The sequence below is a fragment of the Hippopotamus amphibius genome, chromosome 3 (assembly GCF_030028045.1).
Source record: "Hippopotamus amphibius kiboko isolate mHipAmp2 chromosome 3, mHipAmp2.hap2, whole genome shotgun sequence".
Classification (NCBI taxonomy): domain Eukaryota; kingdom Metazoa; phylum Chordata; class Mammalia; order Artiodactyla; family Hippopotamidae; genus Hippopotamus; species Hippopotamus amphibius.
Window position 1 is genome coordinate 108,710,800 of NC_080188.1, and position 14,289 is coordinate 108,725,088.

Consider the following 14,289-nt stretch of genomic DNA (forward strand, 5'->3'; position numbering starts at 1 on the left):
TTTTGAAGTTAGTAGGGAAATAAGTTACTTAAGATAAACTTTCCTTGGAAATGGCCAGTTGCAACCTTGATATGTAAGCATAGGTTTTGCTGGTCTTTTTGATAAATTATTTAAACAGAGTAAGCCTTTGCTTTTTTATACTCACTGTGGTATTTCTTTTAAACAATCTACCATTCAATTAAAATATCTTCTGAATAATCAGAACATTCCAAGGAGAAAATGAATGACAGCTATATGAAATAAAATATTTCCTCAAGTTATAATGCAGTCTTTCAACCTCTGTGGTCATACTGGATGAAGTAGATTTCCAGGTCTTTATGTAACTTAAAGAATCTTCCTTCAGATTGTGAGCAAGCTTCTACAAGGTAAGGCTAACAGGAAATGATGGGAACCAGGCTTCACAATGGTGTGACTTTCCTTATTATGTAAAAAAATAATCATTTTGAAATAGATCAAAATTAGATTCTAGTTCTAGTTTTATCACTTAAAACTGGGTGACTTTGGGGAAAGTAATTAGATACTGTAAGCCTTATTTTCTTAGACTATAAAATGGTGATTACAGTTTTTATAACTGTTAATGTTAAATGTGATATATTAACTTGTGAGTGATTGATCAGAATCCACTATATGAGTTTAGGGAAGTTGAGTAATATAATCAGAACAAGTTTTAAAGAGTAAAGTTTGGGCTACATCAAGAGAACAAATCATTGGAGACCAGAGTAAAAGTGGAGAGATTTCAAAGGATATTGCAATGGTCTGAAAAGGAAACAGGGTTAGGAAATGATCCAATTTGTGATATATTTTGAAAGTAGAAACAACAGGACTTGGTAAAAGCATCAATAAGTAACATGAGAGCCAAAGGGAGTGAAAAATAGTGAGTAGTTTTTTTTTTTTTCTTTTTTCTGAACATTTACACAAAAAGTGGTAGTGAGATGGAAAATACCTTTTTATTGTGGAAATTTTTAAATTTTGTTTTATAAGTACTAAATTGGTATCCAAATGGAGAGGTCAGAAATAGGAGATGTTACCTATACAAGTTTGAAAATTAGGGTAGAGATATGGGCTGGAGACACAAATTTGACTGCTTCAGTATTTGTTGGTCAGGAAAAAGAGGAATATCCAACTAAAGACCCAGGAACGAAGTCTCAGTGAGTTCTGAGACAATTCAGGGCAGTGACTATCTATTCATAGTTTGCTCTACTCACAATGAATGTGTATATTAGCTTATGTGAGTTTCAATTATTACAATTTTGGAGCTTCAGAAATGGTATACCTTTTCATGGAATTCCCTTCCTGTCTTTTCTTGTTCTATCACTTTTCCTATAAAACTCAGAGCATTGTTTTTCCCAGGAACCACCTTCTAAATCAAGCTTGATTGATATATCTCTACACTGTGATTCTTAGCATTGTGTGAGTATTCTAATAAGGGCACTTATTATATCAGTCTAGAATTGTTTGATCCCTCATTATGTAGCATATCACTAAAGGGTAGGGAAGTATCTCTTATACAACTTGTTTTCACAATACCTGACACATTGGACACAGTTGTTCTGTACACATTGTTTTAATCAAACAGATAAATAAAAATATTAATTTATAACATGTTTTAACCCCCCCCCTTGTTTTGTAGGTAAACTGTTTCTAATATGTGAACTCAGCTCCTGTACAAACTAAATGGAACCAAAGAACAATGTAACTTACTTTGTCTTCCTGGGCCTCACACAGAATCCAAAGGAGCAGAAAGTTATTTTTGTTATGTTCTTGATCTTCTACATTTTGACAGTGGTGGGCAACCTGCTCATTATTGTGACTATAACTGTCAGTAAGACCCTGAACTCACCGATGTACTTTTTTCTTGCTAGCTTATCATTTATGGATGTTGCTTACTCTTCTTCTATTACCCCAAGACTGATTTCAGACTTGTTCTTTGGGGAAAATACCATATCCTTTGAATCTTGCATGACTCAGCTATTTATAGAGCACATTTTTGGTGGATCAGGGATATTTCTTCTGTTGGTGATGGCCTATGACAGCTATGTGGCCATCTGTAAGCCCTTGCATCATTTGGCTATCATGAGGCAAAGGGTGTGTGTTGTCTTGCTGGTGGTGTCCTGGGTTGGCGGTTTTGTGCACTCAGTAATTCAACTTAGCACTATATATGGGCTCCCATTCTGTGGTCCCAATGTCATTGATCACTTTATGTGTGACATGTACCCCTTACTGAAACTCATCTGCACTGACACCAATGTTATTGGCCTCATCGTGTTGGCCAATGGAGGACTGATTTGCACTATGGTGTTTCTGCTGTTGCTAATCTCTTATGGAGTCATCTTGCACTCTCTGAAGAACCTGAATCAGGAAGGGAGATGGAAAGCCCTGCAGACCTGTGGTTCCCACATCACCTGTGGTTGTCTGCTTTTTTGTTCCCTGTATTTTTATATATGTAAGACCTGCTAAAACTTTCCCCATTGACAAATCATTGAGCGTGTTTTTTACAGTCATAACCCCCATGCTGAACCCATTAATCTACAGTCTAAGAAATTCTGAGATGACCAATGCTATGAAGAATCTCTGGAGAAAAAAAATCAGATCCAGTATTAAATAAGTGCATTATCCATCATGAAGAATCTAATTTAGCTTTAGGACCAATGTCTTTGGAATGGAAAAGTCTTTATAAATGTGATGCAAACTTCTATTTTTTCTAAAGGATTTATAAAAATTAAATCAAAGAATGAACTATTTGTTTATAAACAATGGCATTTTCCCTACTAGAATGTAAATTCTATAATGCCTGGTTTATCACTGCACCTAGAGAGGTGAAATACATTTACAGTAAGGCATCAATAAATAGCATGTAATGAGTTAGTCAATGAAATTTGTATAGACTACACTAATTTTTAATTAACCTCTATATTTACTTTCATTACTTTCTCTTTCTTAGTTTTAAGTCAGAGTCTCATCCTTTATCTTCATTCTTATGTTGTACTAGTAAAAACATTTATTGCTATATAGACCATCCTCTTTTTTCAATTCTATTTGCTTTACACATTAAATTTTTAGTTTAGTGTTTAATTTTTAAATCAAAATGGAAAATATGATGGATAATTATAAATGTAAAATATAGAATCCATGAAAAATGAGAGTAGAATAAACCTCATACACATCCCAAATCAGTGTCTCCAGGTTTTTCCAGATGCAGGCACTCTGTTCCTGAGATTCAACTAATAATCTTTGCAAATACAATTATATTTGCATATATGTGTGTGTTTATGTCTCTGTCTATAAGTTTGGCATTGCACTACTTACCCTTCTGAAGATCATTACATACCAATCTATACAGACCTAATTCTCAATTTCCTCATACTGCTTTACTTTTTTATAAATATATACTAAAATTGATATAACTGTAACTCCATATTGGATCTGTTTCTTGTACTTTAACCTTTGTATTCTATTACTTTTGCTACAAGTTAATCACTAAAGGGATGCTGCCTATAGCTTAAAGTATAAAAAAGAATGGCCCGTCATGGGGAACCCTGCCTCCTCTGGCTTAGCATTAAGATAAAATACTTTTGTTTAGCTCAAGAAAACATCCTGACCAGGCCCACCTGTGAAAAACTGCAAGAAACAGGAAATTAATATATGCCCTCTGGAGTCTGGCCAAAATCAGGAAATATTTGCAACAACTTACCACCTTTTTTACTTTGCCAGCTCACCTCTCCATTTTTGTTCTATAAGGAAACTAGCATCCAAAGCCAGGCAAGAAGGTTCTTTGGAACACTGGTCCACCATATCCTCACTCTGATGGCTTTCCAAATAAAGTTGCTATTCCTTGCCCTAACAACTTGTCTTTCAGTTTATTGGCCTGACATGCAGTGAGCAGTATGAACTTAGACTTGGAAACAAAAACTCATTTTTATTATAATCTTATCCAGTCATTCATTTTAATAACCTTGTTCTTATAGTTTTCTTTTGTTGGTGGGGATTTTATGTATTCTATATTTCATGTACATTTTTGATGAATGGATGATAAGGTTTAGTACACTCTAATAACAAAGAGCATAGTCTTTTTGAAGAAGATTCTTCTGAAATCAAATTTTAGCTTTGGCACTTGTAAATTTTGACAAAATATGCCTTCCTTGAGTTTTGTTAAATGAGGAATGATGGAGATATTTTCAAGATCAAATGAAATAATCTATATAAGCTCTTAGACAACTAAGTGCTTATAAATGTTAGTTATTGTCAACATTATATTGTTGGGGTCTTTTAAATTGTAATAGAACTACTCACATGGCCTAAAGTGTTATACTAATATAAATATAAATATAAATATAAATATAAATATAAATATAAATATAAATATAAATATAAATATAAATATAAATATATGCCTATATACATATACACATATATAGGGTTTATAAATATATAAAATAAATATATGAATTAATTAATTAATCTTGCTTTAGGAAGCCTTGTGCATAATTTCTCTCTGCCAGTGGAGAAGAAAATTATGAAGCTGAATGGCCTTGTAAGCATTCTTGTTGCTGGATCTGTCCCCTATCTCCTTGGCCATACTTGAATCTCTTTTTCTTGTTCTCTGTTCCATATTGGCCCTGTACTTCCAAAACTTGAGGTGACACAGCTGTGTGTGTGAGTTCCCATACCTGTCTGAGGAGTCAAAACATTATTTTCCTATGAACATGAGTTCAATATAGCATGTAAGCAGCACATATAAAGACTCCATATATAGGAAGTTATTTATTCAAAAGCATTATAGAATGTGTATTTTGTTCAACATCACACATCCTGAAACTTGAAGAAAACTTGGCCCAGAATAAATGCTTAATAAATATTTATTGAATGAATGACCATCATTTCTACTTAACCCTCTCAAGAGTAATTGCTTAGGCACTTTTTAACTGGAATGCTTCTGAAATTGATGACATTCCATTAAAGGTGATACATTGAAATGGAGAATTTTAAGTCTATTTGGTATATGTAAAGGTTCTCATCTGAAGACACTGAGGCTTGTCTATCTAGTTTAAGAAGAAATAATTTATTATTTGCAATTAAATGGCTTGTAGAATCTTTGGAGTGTTTGGTTCACAGATTCTAATCTGAGCTACAATTAATAATTTGCAGAAGCACACTTGGACAGGATGGTGATGCTTAAGGAGGTGCTGTCCTGTTGATGTCAATCATGCTGCCATTGACTAAACTGCGAAGTGCCACCACCTTCCTGAGCTCAGAACCAATATGATTCTCAGAATGACTAACCTCAGATAACTAATACCTGCTCAAAGATTTGCACAAATACTCAGGGGCATAGGAGAAGGTCGTTCTTTGGGTTTTAAGTTGGAAAAGTGGATTATGCAGATTGCACTTAAGAGATTTTGAGGTATTCTCACTCCTGATGTTAGGGTTAGAATCTCATAAAATGTGTTTCATTTATCTCCTAGATAGTTGGTCATTCCTAGAAAATTTCAAAATGTCCATGTATCTACCTTACACACAGGAAGAAAAGAAGAAATAAAGGACCATGAGAAATCTGGAGAGAGGAAATTTATGGATACCACAGAAAGCTATGCATATAATTATTGATTTTTAGTGAATACCTGTTGTGTAGTAACTGTGTTTAGTGCTGACATAGAAAAACAAATGGATACAACATTCCTTCACCTTCTGGCACTAGCATAGCGTAGCATAGGATTTGATAGCCCATCTCAAGGAGGATTTCTACCTTAAATTTGAGATATTTATGAGATGGATGCTCCCCTTAACTAATATATATATATATATATATATATATCTTACTTTACTCACTAATTTTAAAAGAACTTTAAGTGAAATCCAAATTCCTTACCAAGATCTGTTCTTCTCTGCAGGGTTCGTGTCTTGTCCACCTCATCAGCCTCAGTTTGTTCTACCCTTTCTATTTCCTGTTTCCCTTCAGGCAAAATGACTTTTTAGTGCCTTGAACTTGCCAAGGTCTTTTCAATGTTGGTGCTTAAGACATGTAACAGTGCTTCTCATCATAGCTGCTTGTCACGAACTGGAACTCAGCTACAATTTATCTTTTATAAAAACCTTTTCTGACTACCTTATTATCCCACAGTAGACTTTCCCTCTTATTTGCTATCATAGTACTCTTTCTTTTGCTTTACTAGCATGGATTACAAACTATTAATACCTTATTAAGTTGCTCCCTGTTTTATAGTCTAACTGTATAATAAGATCTAGGCAGGCAGTACTTTTATCATGATTATTTTTTCTGTTTAAAAACCACTGTTTTCTCCAGCTCACAGCATAGAGCCTGACAAAGGTAGGCATTCCATAAACTTTTTAAAATATTTAGTTGGATAAATAATTAGTTATTGCATTAAATTCTGGATAAAATTTTAATGTTCATAACCCCATACTTATAGGCAGAAAAAATGAGTTTAGATAAAAATAAAGAAAAATTTGCTATGACTAAGTGATGAAGTAAGTGAAAAATTCATTTCCCTTGGATGAAATGACTGGGCTTGTATATTTTATACTCTACTGGCAAAAGTTCCATAATGGTTCTGAAGCTTTGTTTTTCTCCTTGTTACATCTTCCTGGTCCTAATTATTTGACTGGTTGAACAATATCTTTGTATATAGATGTTCTTTAAAATTTGGTGGAAAATCACAATCAAGAATGTCTTGGGCAGACTCCAGTCCCATGACTTGATATGTCTGGCTAGAAGGTACAAAATGACTCAAGATGATCTTTGTCTCTCAGAAAGAAGGTGGTATCCTCTTCAGAGATGTTATAACTTTTTCAGGAGGTGCAACAGCTCTTTAAAAAAGGCCCTATCAAAATCTCAGTACAATTAGTTTTGCCATACTATCACACTAGAATGATATATACAGAAAAAATGCTGGACTGGGTCTTGACAAGGCTGACTGCAGGGCCACAGCATTCCTGAAGCTGTTTTTTTCTGCTGGTGGTTGGGGCTGTAGCCAAGTGGATGGGATCCAGAGAGTTACTAGTTGGTGAGGCAGGGTCCTGGGGCTACTGCCAGTAAATTGGTGGGCCAAGCCAGATCTTGGGTCTCTGGCTGTGGGATGGGGAGCGCAGAACTGGTGTTGGTTCCTTGGTGGGTGAGACTAGGGCCTAGAGGATCCCAGGGCTAGTGCTGTCTCACTGGTGAGTCAGCTGCATTCTAACATGGCAGGCTGGAAATCCCTTCTGGTCCCATTACTGGTGTCCACCCACAGGTGTTCACGGTCATGACTCAGTGGGTCCTGGGGTTAAGCCAATTCACTAGTGCATGGAAATGGACCTCAGTTTGCAGGTCCCAGGGATTCTGAGGCTTAAGGTGACAAGCAGGTGGATGCAGAGGGGCTACATGGGTCCTGGGTCTGGTACTTCCCCCACCTTGGTGGGTGAGGTTGTCCTGGGAATGGTGCTGGCCAATTGGTGACTGTGCCTTGTTCCCAAGTCAGCTAGGGCTCAAGGGGTCCTAAGGCAGCCAGCCTGATGGTGGGTAAGTGTTTGTCCTTGCCCAGCTACCTTCTTGGCCTGGGGCTTCCCAAGATTGGTTCTACCTTGCCAGTGGGCAGGTTTAGGTCCCAACACTAAAAAGCAAGAGGCAGTATTCCAATATGGTGCTTGCCAACACAGTATCCTTGTCATGGGAGAGCTACCCCAAAAGTCTGCTGCCAGTGGCTCTGTCTTCCAAGTGAGTCTTAATTTCTTCCTTTCTTTCTGGGAGTCTCTCCAAGATCAGCAAGTGGGTCTTTCAAATTTCTATTTATGCCATGAATCATGGACTGTGTATCATTTTGTTTGTGAGCTTTAAGACTGGAGTCTCTGCTTCCCACAGTTATCTGGCTCCCCCGAAAAGATGTCTCACTGGCTTTCAAAGCCATATGTTTTGGATGCTCATCTTCTCAGTGCAGGAACCCTGGGCTGGGTACCTTGATGTGGGGCTCAGACCCATTTGCTCCTTTGGGAGAATCTCTGTAACTGGATAATCCCCTCATTTGTGAGTTGCCTACCTGAGGTATGAGACTAGACTGTACCCTACATCCACCACTTCTACCTGTTTTGTGTTTTATTCTATATATTTTTAGTCATAAAGGATTTTTTTCTGATAATCTTCAGACCATTCTTATCAGTAGATGCTCTGTAAATAATTGTAATTCTGGTGTGCCCATGGGAAGACTTGAGCTTAGGGTCTTTCTACTCCACCATCTTGGCCACTCCACGCTATGTGCCTGTCTTTATGCCAATTCCAGATTCTTCTGATTACCATAGCTTTATACTATATTTTAGAATCAAGAAGTATGAATGTTTTATATTTAGAATCACTTGAGATTTCAGATAAATTTTAGGATGGATTTTTTTTTTTCCTTTCTGCAAAAAATGTGTTTTGGATTTTGACAGAGATTGGATTAAATCTGTAGATCTTTCTATGTAGTATTGAAATTTTAATAATATTAAATATTCCAGCTCATGAATGTATTTCCATTCATGTATGTCTTCCCTGATATCTTTCAGCAATGTCTTGTAGTTTTCAATGCACAAGACATTTGTCTCCTTCTTAAATTTACCCAAGTATTTCATTTTGTATGATGCTGTTGTAAATGAAACTGTTTTCTTAAGTTCCTCTTTGTGTTGTTTCATTAATAGTATGGAAATTCACAATCTTTCATGATAAAAAAACAAAAAAATGAAACTAACAAACAAAAACACCTCTCAATAAATTGGGTGTAGAAGGAAAATATCTCAACATAATTAATGTAGTACCTGACAGAACCACAGCTCATATTATACTCAACACTGAAAGGCTGAAAGCTTTCCCATTAAAATCTGGAGTAAGACAAGAGTGCACACTCTCACCACTCCCTTGTAACAGTACTGAAATAAAAATTCCTGTTAAGTTTTTAGAATTTTCTACACATAGACTAATTCATCTCTGAAGTGAGATAATTTAATTAATTTTATTTAATTTGACTCTGTAACTGTGCTTCCAGTGGTAACCATTCTTATCATTTAGATCTCAGCTTACCCATCCCCTTTTAGGGAAGCTCTCCTCTGATTACATTATAGAATTCTCCCACTTATTTCTGTCAAAGTATTCTATTTGTTGTCCTATAAGCACTGCATAAGACTACACTTACTTGATTAAATTGTCTCCTTCTTTATTGTCTGACTCTATTATCAGAATATAGGATCCATGTGGGAAGGAACGTTTACAAAATTTACTTCCTGTTTTATTAATTGCTCCCTCCTCACCCATAACACAGTTCCTGGCATAAAATAGTTACCTTAAATTAAAAGAGAATAATAATTGGATAAAAAATTAAATATATCCAAATTGGTAGTAAAATTTTTATAAATGTAATAAATGTCAAGGCATGATAAACTGAGTATGAAATAAAAAGAATGATAAACTTTTTATGGTAAGTGGCAAAATACTTGATAAATTAACCTTCACTGGAACAAAATGGTTGGACTGATATTTTGTTCTTGTATGGAAATAGTCTGAAAATTGTTATAAAGCTGTTTTTTTCTCCATGTTACATCTTTTTAACCATAATTCTGTGATATGGTTTGGTAGAATCTTTACATACACATATGCTTTTAAAATGTAGTGGAAAATCCCAGTGAATGTAATTAAGCAAGAATCAGTCTTGGACACATTCCAATTCTAAGCAAATGATAAATGAGGTTAGAAGAGATAAAACTTCCAGTGATTTTTGACCCTATTGGGAAAAATGATGATATCTTTTTAGGAACATATACATTTTTCAGAAGGTTCTTTGTTAGGCTTAAGGCAATGCATTAGAAAAGAAAGAAATAGAGAAGAAAGAAAAAGAAAAGAAAGAAAGAGAAAGAAAGAAAGAAAGGGAGAGAGAGAGAGAGAGAAAGAAAGAAAGAAAGAAAGAAAGAAAGAAAGAAAGAAAGAAAGGAAGGAAGGAAGGAAGGAAGGAAGGAAGGAAGGAAGGAAGGAAGGAAGAAAGAGAAAGAAAGAAAGAGGAAGAAAGAAAGAAAGAGGAATGAAAGAAAGGAAAGGAAGGGAAAGAAGCATCCCAAAATTTCGATTCACCTAGTCTGGCCACACCAACATTATAGAATGCGAAGGACTAAACAACTGAATGGTATTTTTCTATTTTGAAATAAGGGGTGGGGGGAGTTATCTGAGATAAATTTCCCTGGGAAATGGCTAGTTGCTGTCTTCCTATGGAAACATCAAATATTTGGCTCTTTTTGTTAAATTATCCTAACGTGGTAAACTTTTTTTTTTTTTTTTTTTGTGAGCTCTGTGGAATTACTTTAAATAATCCACAGTCCAAATATAAACCTTCTTCTGAACAATCAGAAGAGTCCTTGGAGGAAATGAACAGACAGCTGAATGAAAGAAAGTATATCCTGGAGCAGTCTTTTGACTTCTGTTGTCATACTGGATAAAAAGAATTCCAGGTTTCTATGAGTGAGTTAAAAAGTCTTCTTTAAGATTGTGAACAAGTCTCCACAAGGTGAGACTAAATAGTGGAATCCAGGCTTCACAATTGTGGGACTATATTGTGTAAGAAATTAAATCATTTTGAAATAAATCAAGCTTAGATTCCAATTCTAGTTTTGTCAGTTAAAAATGTGTGCCTTGGAGAAATTTATAAGGTGACTTGAGCCTCAATTATTTCAAATAAAAAGTGGAGATTACCATTTTTGCTACTGTAAATATTAAGTGATATATTAAATTGGGAGTGCATGATTGGAATCCACTGTGAGAGTTTTGAGCAGTTGAGTCATATGATCAGAACACAATTTAAAGAGAATCACTTGGGCTGCTTAAAGAGAACAAATTGTTGGAGGTAAGAATAAAAGAGGACATACTTTTCTGCAAAGTATTTCACTGGGCTAGGTAGGAAATAGGGGTAGAGAATGATCAAATTTGTGATATATTTTGAAACTAGGGACAACAGTATTTTTAAAGGTGTGAATAAGTAATATGAGATCAGTAATGGAGTAAAAAAGAAAAAAACACTGTGAGATTTTTTTGCATGATTACATTGAAGGTGGTACCATTTAATGATATGGGGGACGTGTTTGTTTTTTTTTCAACTTTTTATTTTATTTATTTATTTATTTTTCACTGCCTCGGATCTTAGTTGCAGTATGCAGGATCTTCATCGAGACATGTGGGATCTTTCGTTGCTGCTCTTGGGCTCTTTGCTGTAGCACATGGGCTTCCCTCTAGTTGTGGCATGCAGTTTTTCTCTTTATTTGTGGCACACAGGCTCCAGGGTGCATGGGCTTTGTAGTTGTGGCACGTGGGTTCCAGATTTTGTGGGCTTTGTAGTTTGCGACATGAAGGCTCTCTAGATGAGGTGTGCAAGCTCTGTAGTTGTGGCATGCGGACCTACTTGCCCCACAGTGTGTGGGATCTTAGTTCCCTGATCAGGGATTGAACCCACATCCCTTCCATTGGAAAGCAGATTGTTTATCATTGGACCACCAGGGAAGTCCCAAGGGAACACCATTTTTTATTGAAGAAAATTTTTAAATTTCCTTTAAATATACCAAATTGACATCCAACTAGAGATGTCCAAAATGGAGATGTTGCATGAATGAGTTTCAAAATAAGGGTAGATATAGGGGCTGGAGATAGAAAATTAGACTGCTTCAGTATTTATTGGTCAGGAAAAAGAGGAATATCCAAATAAAGACCCTAAGAAATAAGTCTCAGTGAGTCCTGAGACAATCCAAGGCAGTGACTTTCTATATACAGTTCAATCTATTGTCAATGAATATGTAAATTAGATTATGTGGGACTCAGGTAGTATACCTTTGTGACTTTATAAATGGTGCACTTTCCATGAAGTTCCATTCCCATTTTTTCTTGTCCCTTTACTTTTCCTTGAAAACTCAGCTAAAGCATTGCTTCCTCCAGGAAGCCTTTTCTTTTCCAGATTGATCGATATAATCCTACACTGTGACTCTTAGAATTGTATGAATATTCTTTTGATGTCCCTTAATGCACTGGCCTGGAATTGTGTGATCCCTTGTTATGTGTCACATCACAGGATAGGGAACTACGCCTTATTCAACCTGGTAATCACAATGTCTGTGACACATTGGACACAGATTCTCCATACACATTATTTTAATTGAATGGATAAATATAAAGAGTAATTTACAGTGCAACTAAAAGATCTCCCCCTTGTATTGCAGGTAAACTGCTTCTAATATGTACAGCTTCTAATATGTAAAGTCAGCTCCTGTCCAGACTAGATGGAACCAAGGAACAATGTAACTTATTTCATCCTCTTGGGCCTCACACAGAATCCAAAATAGCAGAAAATCCTTGTCATTGTGTTCTTGCTTTTCTATATTTTGACCCTGGTGGGCAACCTGCTCATTGTTGTGACTATGACTGTCAATAAGACCTTGAAATCACTGATGCACATTTTTCTTGCTAGTTTATCATTTCTTGATCTAATTTATTCCTCTTCTATTTCCCCCAGATTGATTTCAGACTTGTTCTTTGGGGAAAATACCATGTCCTTCCATTTTGCCTGACCCAGCTCTTTACAGAACACCTTTTTGGTGGATCAGAGGTCTTCCTTCTGTTGGTGATGTCCTATGACCGCTATATGGCCATCTGTAAGCCCTTGCATTATTTGGTTATCATGAGGCAAAGGGTATGTGTTGGGCTGCTAGTGGTGTCCTGTGTTGGAGGTTTTGTGCACTCAGTAATTCAACTTAGCACTATTTATGGGCTCCCATTCTGTGGGCCCAATGTCATTGATCACTTTCTGTGTGACATGTACCCCTTGTTGAAACTGGTCAGTACTGACACCTCTGTCATTGGCATCTTAGTGGTCATCAATGGAGGACTGAGCTCCGCTATTGTTTTTCTGCTCTTACTCATCTCCTATGGAGTCATCTTGCACTCTCTGAAGAACCTGAGTCAGAAAGGGAGGCAGAAAGACCTCCAGACCTGTGGTTCTCACATCACTGTGGTTGTCTGCTTCTTTGTTCCCTGTATTTTCACATATGCAAGACCTGCTAAGACCTTCCCCTTTGACAAATCATTGAGTGTGTTTTATACAGTTGTAACCCCAATGCTGAACACATTAATCTACAGTTTAAGAAATTCTGAGATGATTAATGCTATGAAAACTCACTGGAGAAGAAAATGCAGATCAAGTAGTAAATAAGTACACTGTCAACAAAAAACAAATAAGTACATTGTCCATCATGAAGATAATAATTTATTATTAGGGCCAATCTTGAAATGTAAACGTCTTCATAAATCTGATGTAAACTTTTCTCCAAAGAATTAATGTTAATTATAAGCAAAAATTAATGTATGTTTATGTTTTTAATAACAATTCATTGCCAGAATATAAACTGTATAAGTCTAGTTTGTCACTTCACCTAGAAAGGTAGAGAATCAATAAACAATACATATATTTTTGGTCAATAAAATTTTTATAATTACAGTATTTTTTACTCAATTTCTACATTTTATTTTATTACTTTCTTATTCTTAGTTTTATTTGCAGTTAAATTCTCTTTTATCTTCATTATTTTTATTATACTTGTTAAAATATTTAATGTGATATAGACTATCCTATGTATTCCATTTCATTTGCTTTACATATGAAAATTTTAGTGTAATATATATTTAAATAAACATGTCAGTATGTTGTCAAATAAGAAATATTAAAAATAGAATTTATGCAAAATAGAACATTGTAATATAAACCTCCTTCTTATTCCAGACAAACATCTCTCAGTCCTTCCAGATACAGTCACTCTACTGTGTTCCTAAGATTCTTCAAGTAACAATCTTTGCAAATACAAACATATCATCATACATGTGTTTGTTTTCATATTTCAGTGAATAAATTTTTTATCTTACTACTCTGCCTTCTGAAGATCTTTATATACCAGTTTATACAGCCCTAAATCATTTTTTTCCTCAAACTGCCTTACATCTTTATAAAGATACACAAAAGTTTATGTATCTATTCCTCTTCATTTTTTCCCAGTCTTTCTCTATGATAAATAATTCTGCAATTAAATATTTTTGAAATTTTTTAAGTATGAGTTCCTTGAGGTGAAATTGTTGAATTGATTGGTGTCTGTATTTATAATGTTGATGTTCACAGTTATTGCCAAAATGCCATCCATGAGTTTGTACAAAACTCACTACTCCCTTCTTTCCGGCAATTATTATTTGACCACATTCTCCACCAACCAGTGCTGGATAAACATCTGTGGTATTTGACAGTCTAATTAAGG

At 35.4% G+C, this 14,289-nt stretch overlaps 2 pseudogenes; both read left to right on the plus strand.

The window, feature by feature from the left end:
* The first annotated feature begins 1,674 nt into the window (after positions 1-1,674).
* LOC130849853 (olfactory receptor 4A47-like) lies at positions 1,675-2,605 on the plus strand (annotated as a pseudogene).
* A 9,665-nt stretch (positions 2,606-12,270) lies between these two features.
* On the plus strand, positions 12,271-13,199 carry LOC130850013 (olfactory receptor 4A47-like; annotated as a pseudogene).
* The last annotated feature ends 1,090 nt before the right edge of the window (positions 13,200-14,289 follow it).